The 15,741-nt window shown below is 47.0% G+C and overlaps 1 long non-coding RNA gene across 1 annotated transcript in view; it reads left to right on the top strand.

The window, feature by feature from the left end:
* Positions 1 to 15,741, top strand: part of LOC140216107 (uncharacterized) — a 291,638-nt gene that overhangs the window by 65,509 nt on the left and 210,388 nt on the right. The gene's annotated exons all lie outside the window — the stretch shown is intronic.

The raw sequence follows: 15,741 nt of genomic DNA, 5'->3' as shown, positions 1-15,741 counted from the left end.
AACGAGAAAACACCTGCTTTGCTAGCCTGCGCGCGAGAAAGAAAAAAGAGGTCTGAAGGCGCCCTCCCCCGTTTGGCCATTTCAAACAGGCAAGCGCTGCGTATAGCTTACGGACTGACCATAGTGTCTGCAATGTATTAAAGCACAGCGCGTGCCCCCGAGAAAACAGCTGAAATATTAAACCAAACGCCGTGCGCCTTCCCTCTCGAGGGAGACGACTCCCAGCCAGAATCAGGGTAACACGCACAAACATCATCATCATCCTCAGCCTGGTTACGCCCACTGCAGGGCAAAGGCATCTCCCATACTTCTCTAACTACCCCGGTCATTTACTAATTGCGGCCATGTTGTCCCTGCAAACTTCTTAATCTCATCTGCACACCTAACTTTCTTCCGCCCCCTTCTACGCTTCCTTTCCCTTGGAATCCAGTCCGTAACCCTTCATGACCATCGGTTATGTTCCCTCCTCATTACATGTCCTTCCCATGCCCATTTCTTTTTCTTGATTTCAACTAAAATGTCATTTACGCGCGTTTGTTCCCTCACCCAATCTGGTCTTTTCTTATCCCTTAACGTTACACCAATAATTCTTCTTTGCATAGCTTGTTGCGTCGTCCTCAATTTAAGTAGAACCCTTTTCGTAAGCCTCCAGGTTTCTGCCCCGTATACGTGAGTACTGGTAAGACACAGCTGTTATATACTTTTCTCTTGAGGTATAGTGGCAACCTGCTGTTCATGATCTGAGAATGCCTGCCAAACGCACCCCAGCCCATTCTTATGCTTCTGATTATTTCAGTCTCATGATCCGGATCTGCGGTCACTACCTGTCCTAAGTAGATGTATTCGCTTACTATTTCCTGTGCCTCGCTACCTATCGTAAACTGCTGTTCTCTTCTGAGGCTGGTAAACATGACTTTAATTTTCTGCAGATTAATTTTTAGACCCACTCTTCTGCTTTGCCCCTCCAGGTCAGTGAGCATGCATTGCAATTGGTCCCCTGAGTTACTAAGCAAGGCAATATCATCAGCGAATCGCAAGTTACTAAGGTATTCTCCATTACCTTTTATCTCCAGTTCTTCCCAATCCAAGTCTCTGAATAGCTCCTGTAAACACGCTGTGAATAGCATTGGAGAGATCGTACCTCCCTGCCTGACCCCTTTCTTTATTGGGATTTTGTTGCTTTCTTTATGGAGGACTACGGTGGCTGTGGAGCCGCTATAGATATCTTTCAGTATTTTTACATACGGCTCGTCTACACCCTGATTCCGTAATGCCTCCATTACTGCTGAGGTTTCGACTGAATCAAACGCTTTCTCGTAATCAATGAAAGCTATATATAAGGGTTGGTTATATTCCGCACATTTCTCTATCACCTGATTGATAGTGTGAATATGGTCTATTGTTGAGTAGCCTTTACGGTATCCTGCCTGGTCCTTTGGTTGACCGAAGTCTAAGGTGTTCCCGATTCTATTTGCGATTACCTTAGTAAATACTTTCTTGGCAACGGACAGCAAGCTGATCGGTCCATAATTTTGCAAGTCTTTGGCGTCCCCTTTCTTATGGATTAGGATTATGTTAGCGTTCTTCCAAGATTCCGGTACGCTCGAAGTCATGAGGCATTGCGTATAGAGGGTGGCCAGTTTTTCTAGAACAATCTGCCGACCACCCTTCAACAAATCTGATGTTACCTGATCCTCCCCAGCTGCCTTCCCCCTTTGCATAGCTTCCAAAGCTTTCTTTACTTCTTCCGGCGTTACTTGTGGGATTTGAAATTCCTCTAGACTATTCTCTCTTACATTATCGTCGTGGGTGCCACTGGTACTGTATAAATCTCTATAGAACTCCTCAGCCACTTGAACTATCTCATCCATATTAGTAATGATATTGCCGGCTTTGTCCCTTAAAGCATACATCTTCTTTATCCCATTTACTGCCCTCTAATTCCTCCAATAGCACTGCTAGACTCGCCTCACTAGATAACGTTCTAGCGTTAAACGTTGCCAGGTTCAGATTGCAATGGCGGCCTGTCCGGAACCAGGGATTCTTAGCCCCCTCTGCTGCGTCGCAGATCTGACCGCCGCCGTGGTAAGTTGCTTCGCAGCTGCTGGGGACTGAGGGCCGGGGTTTGATTGTTGTATTCATGTAGGAGGTTGTGGCCAAGTACTACACCAGGGTGGCCAATCCTGCTCTGGCTCTGGCCAATGCTGCTCTGGTAAAACACGCACAAACGCTGTGACGTAAAACGCAGTACATAGCAACGTCACTCACCATGACACGTGGCTTCGGTAAATTATCCAATGCAGAACGCCCATCACCGCCGCTGGTGAATGCACCGCGCAGAAAAAAAAAAGAAGAAGAAACAATTTACGCAGAAACTTCTCCAGGAGTTGTCTATATATGCGTAAACATTATGCCACTTGCTCGTCTCTATGCAGCCCGGTGTCATTATCAATGTTATTAAAGTTGATACGACCAGTTAAACTGCTACGCTGCGGCGACACGAGCTGCTGCGAACGGCAGCGCTAAGTGAATTCATGACGCCAGCAAACTAATGCGGTAGGGGTGCCAGGTGCGCTTATGACGTTCCGATCATTATAACCCGTTATCGCTCTTTAGAGCCTTATTCGTCCCTATCGAACCCTTACCAACCGTGATCAATCATACTCCGGTGGCGGCTGCGTATGGCGCGCCTGCATGGGCCCTGTCTTGAAAGTGATTTGCGATGGGGACAGAGCGTGCCGATTGCTGATAGATTCGTGCGCGCTGTGTTCTCCCCGCTTAGTTCACGTTGAAGCGAAAGGCGGCACGACGGAGAATTCGCTCGCTGCTGCGGGCCCTACATTGAAAGCGATCATCTTACGTGACGGATGGACGGACAGGTTTCTCCGTTGGGCACGTATAGAAATGCTTACGCATTTAAAAAGGAGGTGGGGCTCGTCCCGTGAATTGACGAGTTCCCTCGGTTTCGGTATTGGAGAAGGCCGAGAAGGAACGTCGCTTGCGGACGCTACGCGAGACAGAGAGAGAGAGAGAGCGTGTCTGTTGGTAAAGAATTAGGTAAAGCCTCTGGATCGTCGAAAAGTAACGAAAGGCTTTCATCTCGGTGCCTAGCGACGCGATCTGACGCAAACTTCAGCGCGCTCCCTGGTGTGAGCCAGGAGCACCTAGCGGGTCACGCACGCAATTGTTCTCCATTCGCGACCTATCAGCAAACGTCCTTACACAGCTGCCACCAACGCAAAGACACACAGATCGGCGCGTGGCGACCCGCCCTTCTTCAGTTGCCGGGCTCTTCTCCACTTGTTCACGCAAAGCGTTAGGAAAAAAGAAAAGCTATGAGTGAACAACTTTCAAAGAGACGATGAGCTAGCGGATTTTCTTCATAATTTAAACCGTGCGCCTAATGTAACGCTGTGCATCAGGCACACACAATTTGAATCTGTTTCTCTTGGCGTAAACTACGAGGAGATGCAGGTAGTCATCGCTAGTTTTATTAAGATCCAGGAACTTTGTTGGTTCTCGTGCTCGCCTCCTGACGGTATGGTTACAGTGCGTTCAATTTCTTTTATCTCCTCTAATCATAAGCCGATTTGAAATATTATTTCGGTAGAACGATCCGTAGACAGTGTTTTAGAAATTATCTTGTAGAATTACAATATCTAGTGGGGCCCGGTGCGTGGCCCTTCGGAGAGACAGCAAGGGAGATAGACGAGTATACAGGGTGTCCCACATAAATTGAGCCAAGAATTTAGAAATGAAAGCCGCGTCGTAAGCGAATTGAACCGAACGAATACTATTCGCAATGGCCTGTACTAACTCAGACAATTTTTTTCCCTTAACTCACTAATTAAGTTTAATTATCCAACTTTTTAATTATTGGTTGAGGACCCCAACTATGGTCGCGGATTTGTAGAGCACCTTCAGAAACCGCCGATCGAGTTGTTTCCTTTACGATACGTCTCACGTAGTCCTTTTTTTCCGGGTTGCAAAGAAAGCCCGCGAAATAGGAAAAAAGAAAGCCACGGAACGGAGCGCTTGCGCAGTGGTATTGTGCTGCTCTCAAGCGTGCGTTCGGTGAACAGGGTCTGCTCCCATCGGATGCATGACGGCGAAAATCCATGCTGCTGGCCGAGCATTGCCGATGAGGTAAAGAACGCCCTACCCCTGCCTCGTCGCCAGTCACGATGCAGCCGACCATTCGAACATTTACCATTTGAACAAGCATTTACATCAGAAAAGCTCCATGTATATTATTCTCGCAGTATGTGAGATCCGGATACTGCCTTTCTCTACTCTCGGTTACTATGAAGTATATTTTAAGTACGCTTGGTACGGCAGCTTAAAGATTCTTGGATGATTCGGATTTAGTCTTCCACGCTTAGCCGTCATCCACGTCTTTTGTACTTAGGTAACTGAACAGACTGTGACAAGCTTCCGTATATGCGCCACCAACTTTTCACGCTGAACTCATTTCAGTTTTGTTAAAGCAAATGCTCTGTGCAGCGGCGGTAACAGGGATAGCATTTCCTAATCTGCTCCGGAGGCCATAACTGACTCACTAATTGCTGGCATCTGAACGGCGGAACAGCAGGTGGAGCAAGTTGTCCCTCGGCAAAAGGTTCACGTGTTGCCACATAAAAGGCATAGAGTACTGGTATACTGTTTTGTCGGAACTACCCGTTGCGTAACCTCTCGTACACTATAGCCGAATAATGTTATAAAACAGCATTAAAAGCCGCAGAGTAGCGTTATGTAAATGCTACGATTATCTTACAAATGCGCGAAGAAATTTACCGAGCGACATTTTTCACTACCTGCAGCTTAGTCTACCTCTTTGGTTTCACCTGCAGCCGCAGTAGATTAGTGGCATGATGCACTTTCATGCCACTAACGCACGATCTTCCAGAGAAACCTATATCGAAAGTGTTGCATACATCCGTGAGGCATACAAAGCGCAACATGAGCCGCCACACTGGCTTATTACCATATTAGATTAACTTATATGTTTGAGGAAGTTTTAACTTACCTGTTGTTTTTTCAAGTAGGTTATTCATATTTGTATGTGTTTAAACGAATCTGTATTAATGGACATATTGCGGTCATTGTCAAAATTGTAGTTGTACAGGCAGTAAACAGATACAAGAAAAGAAAAATAAGTAAATCGCACCTACTGTGGGAATCAGTGTTGTGTGAAGCACTTTGCAGGCGACTGGCTATCCGGCCTCGTTTCGGGCTCTTCAAATAGTTGCGGGATGAGCGAACATGTTTCTACAATGTAATCAATTGTGTGTATTGCACGAGCCTCCTTGCTGCGGCAGAAGCAAGACGACGACATCATGCCATGTCAATCATGTCATAGCATTCGTGTGTTTTCACGACAGTTAATTATACTCATGCAATAACATGTCATGTCACGCACGTCATATGATATACATGTCATACCATTCATGTCGTACTATGTCGTTCATTCCATATACCTATCCTGATGTATATCTAGTTAAAGAAACTTATGACATCACGACCGGCGTAAGGTCATGGCACTTATGTCGTGAATGTTACGTCATGTCATGCTATGTCACTCATGTCATGCATGCATGGCCCCTCTCCCGCTCCCCACCACAGGCTTATCCTGTTTAAATCAAGTTATGCTTGATTCAGTTAAAGAAACGACCACGACGGCGGGCGAGATAATTCGTCTGTGTGCTTGTGTGCGTGCGAGGCAGAGAGCGTGTTCGTGCGAGGGGGATAGAGTGTGTGAGTGTGGCTGTGTGTGCGTGTATGTGTGTGTTTGTAGGTGTGAGCGAACACTTTCCATCTAAGACGTACTCTTTGAAACAAACGTAATGTGGAGATCAATTAATCCCATATTTAAATGCACGAGACAAGAACGAATGACACTTCTTTATGGGGAACCAGTGCTGGAGTTTTCACGACGCCTGCAGCGCCGCCCTGGCGGTCAGAACTTGCACGATGTAGCCGCTCACGCGGACGAAAATTGCTACTGGTAGTGGCGTTGCGTGCCCTGAAAGTCGAAGGAAAACAAAAGGACGCCGACGATACTGTTGCGTATACAAGTGCCACAACTACGCCGGGATGAGGGAGGATTATTTTTCTGCGTCTTTCCATCTAAACCCTACGAACTAGAACGGAGGCGGCGTTGGATCCAAGCAGTAAGGCGAGCGGAGTAAGTTCCCGTCTTATCGCCCTGTCAAGCGGTGTCGGGCTGGTTTCTAAATCGAATTTTGCGTGTTTGCTTGGTTTATTCGATAGTGACGACGGTCAGCCATCGCAGACAGTACCAAACAGCAGAATCTGCAGTCGGCATTTCGTCGGAAACAAAATGAGCAATAGCATGCACCATCCGGCATACGAACCAACCATTTTTCCTTCGCAATACCACCGCCAAACCCTTTCCAACGCCACCGCACCAAGAGAACAATCCATTCATTGCCAAGAATTATGTGGGAGGGAAGCTGCCTTGTAATACGAGTTGTGTGCGCATACTGCCGGCGCACGGGCGACTAAGCCGCCTATGTGTTTTTAAAGATGCGCATGCGGATGAGGACTCGGCGCTGAGATGCATCCGGTAAATTTATATAATTAGTGCTAAATGTAGCCATCGTTGTTACGGATCCAGCAGCGGAGCACCCAAACCTTTGCTTGCGCGAGTCAGCGGATGCGATAAAGCTTTCTTGTCCATTGACTGCTGCGGTGAAGTAACATCAGAATTTTTTATGTCTAGCCATAGAAATATGGAATGTCTTCAGGCCAACTGATACTTCCGAAACCATAGCGCAGCACGACCGGAGCCATAGCTGCTAGATTTGCGAGGCAAGCTGCCACGCAAGCATGGCGACGGCACACGGCGCACCCGTTAAAGTAACACACGTGCTCGCCGCGACACACTGTGAAAAACATATAAAGCTTGAAAAGCTTTTTTCGTCATTTCTTCACTTGATGGCGCTAGCTTCTTAACGAAACCTGTCCACTTGAAGCGGCGCGAAAACGGAAACATACGAACTATAATACGGCCGCGCACGTGTGTGTCGTCTGGTCGAACGGCTGGAATATGCCGCGTTTCGTCGCCAGGGCTGCGTGCAACGCACTCTTTTCGACGCGCCGCCTATTCAGCGCTGGCTCCTCATAGCCTTATCTCTTTCTGAAAGCGAAACCGACAAAAAAAGAAAGAAAGCGCCTGTGACGTCAGTATTTCCACCATTGATCGGCGCAGCCCTGTGAGAAGCTGCTGAGCGGTTCACCTTCGTTATCTTGCATACGTCGGCGGAAGCACAATAGACAGTTATAGCATAGAGAAAAAAATTCAACAACAGGGGAAACTCGGCGAAAACTGGCAACAGGAAACATGTCACGGTTTGTGTTAATCCCATCCGTTAGGTGACACTAGCATCGAAAAAAAAAAGAATGGCAAATGAACTTGCAGATAACGTGTTATTTTTTTTATTATTCTTTCCCGCTTAAACTAAGAGTTTTGACTATAAATTAACTATACTTCGCAGCCTATGTTTTATTGCGTTACCTAGCTAGAAGCTTAGGGCACGCCAGCCGCGACCGATGCATGCGTCATGGGCCAGACAGGCCACCGAAGCCAGTGATGCCGGTTGCGCATGTGAAGTTCGCCTGTTCGGACACCCGTCTCTTTTGGATGTAGCCTGTTTGTTGGGCTGCCGGCGTATTCTTGCACTCCTTCGGCAATTCGACACTAGACTACTGCACTATTGGACTACGGCAAGGTGAGAAATTTTGTTTGACAGTATGCGACGCGCTTCGAGCAATTTTGGCTTTCACGGCACGCAACCGAGACTTGTAACTCAGTTAGCGAAAAACAACTCGGCCGTCCTGGCGTAGTTAATTTCAGTTATTGGCTTGTACTGGGATATGTTTGCGGCGCTTTCTATGAGCCCCGAGATTATTGTAACTTACTTCGGTAGTTTGTGGGTACGCTCGCCGCACCCTGATTTGTAGCGCTGATAACGAAAAGCAGCTGGGCCGTGTGACGCAGTTTCGCGCGTACTGAACCTTAGCAGGACCAGTTTTGGTGCTTTCCTTGGCACTCAAAAATTGAGGCACGCTCCCCACTACTGGGGTTGTGACACAGGAAAAAAGCAAGCCGGCCGTGGCGACAGATTGGCGTGTACTGAATCTTAGTGAGACTAGTTTTTGACGCTTTCTTTGGCCCCGCAACTTATGCCCCCTTCGTTACTCACGCTTGTCGAAGACGCGAAGAGCGATTGCGAAGAGTAATAACACTGGAGTGTGTTGCTTACGCCGGCAGAACGGCGAAAAATAACGCCGATTAGCTCAAAAACCAGGGAAATTCTGTCTTCTGAACGACTGTAAACGGGCTTTGCACCCAGGCATTTCTCTTGAGTGCGAGTAGAAAGCACTCTGCGAGCGTCAAGCGTGGTCTGTCAGAGAGCCTGTTGTTAGGAATGGCCTGCCGAGGTGCCTACATGCAACGTTTCTCAGCCAGCTGCAGCAGCAGGGTTGGCGTTTTCTGGGAAGCCACCGTCATCGTCTAGCCAAACGGCGCCACTAAGAATACTGTGTGCGGAGGACAATACGCCGCGTCCGCGAATCTTCGTCGCAGGATTGCCGGGATGAGTTCGCCGAACCAAGCTTTGTTACGGAACACGCCACCGCCGATCTGGTCTGCCGTGAGCGGGGGAGTTCCCGAGGAAACGTATTTGGCGGCACCGTCTCACGCACCTTCAAGACGTAAGCCCCGAGTTCTTCAAAGCCCGTCTCACCTCGGTGGGGACCCTGAAACCTGTGCGGAAGTGTGTGTGTGTGTGTAAGCCCTCCCGCTAAAAGGCAGCTCGGCTACGATGACTGGTCGAACGTTTCCCTCACCTAGGGATCTAAGGAGCACGGAGTGTTTATAAGCAGCTGTTTGTCGCTGCTAGGGCGTGCTCGTGAGCTGGGTGCTCGTCATCGTGCTCTGTGCTGCGTGTTTGGAGCTTCGTGCTCGTATGCTGTATGCTTCGTCTTGAGTGCTCCATTTGGGAGCCGCGCTAGACTGTCGAATGTATCCCCTGTTCTAATGTAAATATCTGTAAAGAAATCCTGCACGCCTAGTCCTGTCCCCCCCCCTAAGTTCCTCCCTACGACTTACAACTCCTAGAACTGGTGGCAGCGGCGAGATCGTCCGACACCTCTGACACTGTGTTGTGGCCACCTCTGTGTATGTAGCGTACTATCGCGTCGGCTGACGCCAACTCCTTTTGGAAACGCGCAGTCGCCCATGCATGTGTGCTCTTAAAGTACAAGAAATAATGCCCGGAAATTGGGGAATGTTTGGAAATCAGATGTCTTCTTAATTTATAGTACGACTTGGAATGAGTAGGGTGTTTTCGACGCCATGTATATAAAAGCGAACTGCTTTTGTTTCTAATGTCGCCCATTCAACACTTTGGCACGTTTCCCCTCTACACGCAGTAATCCTATAGGAGCTAAGTACCAAAATGACACATGCTTGTAATTAAAAATTTTTTTCAGCTAATGCCGTTCAATGGAGCTTCGTACTGAACTACTGCTGCTTACCTGGTGCCAAAATGTTGGATGAACGCACAAGAAGCCGGGAATGGGCATTTATATAGAGCGAAATAAACGTTTCCTCATATACAAGGTGTCTTGCGCCTACTTTATGAAATTGCACGTAGCGTAGATTCGATGGGGGGTTGTGAAGATCGTTCGCAATCATTTTATTAAATAAACGATTCCGTACCAAGACTCGCGCGATTTAACAGTAAAAGAAAAAAAAAATAATAATAAAAATAGGGGGGGGGGGGGGGGGGCGAGTAGCGCAACCTAGATCAGTCGGCGTAGCGCGTGCCATCTACCGTTAAAAACGCGCGCGCCAAGACCGAACCCGGAAGGAGTTTTAATCCCATCCGCTTGGTGCGCTACAGTCAATTCGGGCGCTGGGCTCTATGGGAGTGGCCGCTCTTCTTGAATGTATTTCTCTATGGCTATAGCTCAGCGGGCGAGCGGGCCCAGCGGGCTAGCGTAAGCGCCACTGCGCATGTTGTACCATACATGCGCACTGACATCTACGATGGGCCCCTGGATTCGCTAGCTCGCTGAGCTATAACTCGCTAATGTCTTGAGCGCAATGCTGCGCTAAATCTGCACCATCATTTAATCGTGTATCGTTTCTGTGACCAAGCAAGCTTTCGGCAGCACAAGTTTGCTGCTAGTAAGGTTCCTTACAGCACAAGACAAGGACAAAAGACGGTATAAAACGGCGACACGGCGCTGATGTCTTGAGGTTCATTTGTACGACTCATTTGCTTTAGCCACCCAAGCTCAATTACTTAAAAGTTCATTAACGTAGCTTCGTGAATTACGCACACAACTTTCTCCTTACCGGGGGTTACCATCTGAATACTTGAATGATAACAATAATGTCAGGAAGATTTACATTTGCCTATTCCTTAAAATTTGGTGCCGTTAAAGTACCCGCCGGTATATTCATGGTGCAGTACGCTTCTGATGAAGTAGGTGCGAATACTTGCACAGGTTTGCTTGATGCAATTCGAGTTCATGAACTAGGAACACATTTGCCTAACCATGCACCTCTACCTTTACAAATGACTCTCGGAGAATATACAAGAAACGCCTCAGTGCCACGGTATTTCACAAAAGGTGTGCAGGAACAATGTCGGCACTTCTGATTAGATTTCGGAGCATTGGTGGTTTCAATAGGAGTGAAAGGAGCACATACCTAGTGACCCAAGCAGGTAGACTACTTCGGCCACTGGTTCGCCGCAAGATGATAGATAAATAGATAGATAGATAGATAGATAGATAGATAGATAGATAGATAGATAGATAGATAGATAGATAGATAGATAGATCAACACAGTAATCGAGGAAATTTATGCGTGAGAAGACAGTATTGCATTATTATTCGAACTAGTTCCTCAGCTCAGAAGCTCGGTTGGGTTTGTTTATCTTATTTTGTAGACTACCTTGTTTTTGCCCTGCGATAACTGCCACAATGGTTATCGCACATAACCATTTCAGCATGGAAATAGGTCTTGCAGAGGAGAACCGGATGCGCGGCCTCTTTCTCCACAAATCAGAGTAGTGTTTGACGTGCAAATGGAAGCGTTAGCCGTATTTTAGTGCACTATAGCTAGCAGAGTTGTGTCCAAGCTACAACAAGAACAAACAAGAAACCAACACAGCAGCGATGCTTGGATCAGACTGGGCAGAATTTAAAATTGTTGCGCCATCTAGCACGAAGAAATATCACTACCACAGCTGTAATTCTCTTTTCCTCCGCGAGAAGGCAGACCATGTCGACGCCAGTTGTTCTGGCGGGAATTATCGAAAACGTAAATATTTTGACCGGGATGCGAAACCACATACGCCTCTTCGTTCGGACCTGGTGCCCTTTCAGTTGTCTGCGCGAAGAAGACAGGTGAACACTGAAAGCGAAAATCTTTCGCTGTTCACCTGCGAAAAGCGATAGTTTGACAGCGAAAAGTTATTTCTAGAAAGAAGCCCAACACTAAAGCAGATTTGATGCCCTACCGTAAACACTAGACAATTAAGAAAGATTCACCTTTTACTGTATAACATTCTCCAGTGAAGCCATGTGATAAAGAAAGCGGGGACAGTTACTACTGCCTTCCGAGTACTGGCGGGCAAACGTCTTGAGAAAGTCAAGGTTGTGTGCAGAGACTTGCGATCACGCCAGCTCCAGCATTTCTTTTGGCACTGAGTGACGAAGAGACAAACTTCCGCGTTCTTTAGGTGCGAAATAGTCACTTCCCGACTGACGGCACCCCACTGGCGCTGGTTGGAGGAAAGGTGGAGGAAAATAACTATGAAGCCTACCAGCAAGTATGCGGCCTGTAGCGTGAGCTACACAGCAACAAAGACGGTCAAGCGGAAAGTCAGAGAGGCTGAAATAATCTCATGAATGGCGGCAATGGAGAAGAAACCTGCCATGAGTAACTACCTAAGAGGAAAAAACTAAATTAGGAAAGAAACAATTTATGATATTTCAAAGGGAAGCTCATTACTTTTCGAAGAGAGATCAGGATGCGTTAGAACATGCACCTATAAAGCGAGATATAACAACGAAGCAGAAGCATGTGCTTGCTGCGGTAAAGCTAGGGAAACGATCGAGCATGTTTTATTAGAATGTGAAGATATCTGCACAGCGGTCGATTTAGGCACCACTGGACTCCTTGAAGCCCTTGGGTTCAGCGAGAGCAGAGGTAAAGTAAACATGTCCGCAATAGAGATTAGTAAGAGGCGATTGGAAGATTGGTGGAAGAAAAGTAGGGAAACGACAAACAACGGAGGTGTACAAAAACCAAGTTCCCAATAGGGGGTCAGAAAATTTGATTATGAGAATTCATCGTGCGTATTTTTTTCTTTGTCATTATTTTTACTTTTTTAACCTAGGTAAGACATTAGTCAGTATAAAAGCAAGAGCTTGGTGGCGCCACCCACCGCCCCGTTCCAAAGGGGACGTTCATAACATCCATCCTTTCATTGTATAGTTTGTATACGGCACCCGTAGCGACGGTGCGCGGTGTTATGCAGTGGTTCTCACGGCCCTTGCTTAGCACATAGTGAATAAACTTTATTACGCTTAAGGGAAATAACTAGTGCACTGTGTGCGTAAGCTGGTCGACCGCTTGTTCTCAACGTGATTTTATGCGGTTACCTACGTTTTCTTTTTTTCCATTTGATTTTTTCGCATTTTTGCCCCTATAAGAAGCCTCCCAGATGCCGTGACTTTGGTTGGGTGTATTTGCAATTTTTGTTTCAGCAGTGACAAACTTGCGCAGAAGAAGGGGCACAGGACACATGAACGGCCTCGTGTATTGTCCGGTGTCCCATGTTGTGTCCGTGTTTCTGAGCGCTAAAAGAATTTTCAGACCACTTTCCTGCATTGGTGCTTGCTTCGCCTTTGTAGGCGGGTGCAAACATCCCCTGTCCCAATGTCAGTTCCTCCTTTGCTCCTACTTAACATGAAAAATAAAACTATTCACGGCTCTCTGTCCATGATCCCGCACAGCGGATAAGAACAACTTGCCTCGGGTCTGGGTTGTCATCTTGTTGGCCGCAAATGCAAGTGCAAAAATCAAACTGCGAAAAAGCGAGCCCACTGCTGAATTAGCGTGGCAACTATAGTTGCCACGCTTTTTCAGCAGTGTGATCGCTTTTTGTGCCCGCCGGCTGCTCGAGGCGGAACCGCAGTTCGCTCTTCCTCCCCCTCCCCCCTTGTCCCTAATTGCACATTTACCTGACCAAAAAGGCGCACACGCTTGAACAATAACAATAAGCGCAACACATCGTATGAAATCAAGTGTGAGCAATCTAGTTGCAAGTAAGCCTGCGTGCTTCACCGACTGAGTTCAAGCACCACTGCAGTGGCTCACTCTGAAGATGATGTACCGCAATTCCAAAAAAAAAGGGGGGGGGGTGAAATGAGCGCTGTTTCATTCAGCCCAAAATTGTACTTGCACCTCGAATTTCTAGCGAACCTGGGCGAGACGCATAGGCACGATCTGGGGTAATAGTGGTCTTGTAGGGCCTATAAAAGGACAAGGAATCTCTGCGCACATTCATCCTACTATGAATTGTTCATCCCGTGGCGCTTCCCTACTAAAGAACAAACGTGCATTCTTGCTATGCCAGTACATTATGGTCATAGAGTAGCGAATTTGTGACCTAGCCATCACTAAATTTCTTCACGGTTATCTAGTTGCTGCATGAAGATACCGAGTCAACTACTGGCAGAAACACATTATTTAATGCACAGGTGGCGTGCACCAGAGAAGCTTTGGATATGAAACGTTTGACGCCAAGTAGTGAGAAATAAACTAAATGTCATTTGCAAATTCTGTGGCTGCTACGAAGCAAAAGCTTCTAACAGAGTACTTCTCGAGAGACCACTAAACATTATTTACTCTTTCCTGCGCTCCAATCATTCGAAACTCTTTGTTCAAGCGTTTACCCTAGTGTGCTGAACATCGCAATAATAGCTGTGAGAGCGGCCATAGGGAATCTTTTTCGGACGATAGAAGAACAACGGAATCACCTGGCACGTCAAAATAAAAGTACCCTTCTGCCATAGATAAGAAATAAGTAATCGACCATTACAACCATTACAAATGGCGCCACCGGACAATACAAAATGATTTGGTGCAGATGAAACGAGGAAAGGTCTGCAACAATATCCGTACGAATAAAAAGAAAGTGTTCCGGAGCCATCAACCATGGAGAGGAGACAAAAGAGAGGAAAGACAGGGAGATTAGCCAGTGTAAGTACCGGCTGGCTACCCTGTGCTGGGGAAAGGGGTAAAGGGAATAAAAGGCATGAATGCCAACGTAAGTGAATAGCTAAACGCTTGTGGGAAGGTGTTTGTTTTATTAAAGGAAAGATGTGCTTGAAGGCGTTTATTTGTTGTCGCGAGAATAGTTAGAGGCATCGTTTGTTTCACTGCGTGATTCCATGGACAATAATGTTGCTAACCACAGCATCTGTAGCGTTAGCGCAGGTGGCTGTACATATAAGTCCATCCGTAATACTTGGGCAGTTGTATCCAGTGGCGCTAGCGGTGGCGGGCAAGGCGACTGCCATCTTCATTTCCCGTAGCAGCCACAAAGGGGGAGCGTAGCGCGAGAAGGGCGGTCCTTCCTGAGCGCTCCACCATAAAGTGTAAACCATCAAACGCCCCAAAGCTCTTGCACGACAGCGCGTGCGTCTCAAGGAGCTATACTCCGTTCCATACATAGCATTCAACGTTGGGGAGGCTAGAGAGACTTCTTGCAGTGTCTTCGCTCGCACTTGGATAGAGTTCGATGATTTTTGACCACAGTTGTGCACGACTGGCTTCTATATAGGCTCAGTATTGAATGAAACAAGTTTTAATCCTCAGAAACAAACACACGGTGGTATACGACTGCTGATCCGTTGTTTTAGACCATTTTTATTTTTGTTGTTCTTTTGGAGTTTTATATTTGCAACCCGTCGCGGGGAGCCTCCCGTGCATGCTAGCGCGAGCGAACTTGGCGCGCACAGACGGAACGCACGGAGTGATAACTTTTTTTGACCGAACTTCTTGCGTAGCGTTGAGTGCTATGCATGGAACGGAGTATATATTAGATGGCCTTTGCTGATGAACGCGCCCCGCAACATCATTGCATCGATAGCACGCACACTTTACGTCGGCGTTTACTTATGGGTGGTGAAGGTTCGTCCACGAAAACGGATGAAAGAACCAAAGAAACCTATTCGCTTTAAAACCTTCGCAGCTGGATGCCAATCGCAGCAAATGGTACACCAAAGACAGCCAAGCTATATAAGCGCGAGTTATGACACCATTCGTCTGAAGCACCAGGGGTCTGTTTGCTGGCTGTTCTCAGTGAGAATTCATCACTATATAACAACATCGCCAACGCCCTGTGATACAAATTTTTCGGGGCTCTCACACAGGATAGAAATACATTAGAATTATTAATAGCAACTTTTAAAAAAGGGAGATGGAAAAGCAAAACACAGCATACTTGCCGACCTTGAACTATCTCAGCCTAATTTCTAGCAAAACTGTTTTTTAGCAGTTGTCTTAACAATTCTAAACGCAGTAATTAAACCGTACATTTTAAAACATTACCCGCATATCACTCATGATGACCGTCACGTTGATCGTTTCCTGCAGCAAGTTGGCTTTTTTGTAGTCACATTTCGTTTTC

This window comes from Dermacentor andersoni, chromosome 2 (assembly GCF_023375885.2).
Source record: "Dermacentor andersoni chromosome 2, qqDerAnde1_hic_scaffold, whole genome shotgun sequence".
Lineage (NCBI taxonomy): Eukaryota > Metazoa > Arthropoda > Arachnida > Ixodida > Ixodidae > Dermacentor > Dermacentor andersoni.
Note: the sequence above shows the minus strand (reverse complement) of the source record. Positions and strands in the feature narration are given on the sequence as shown.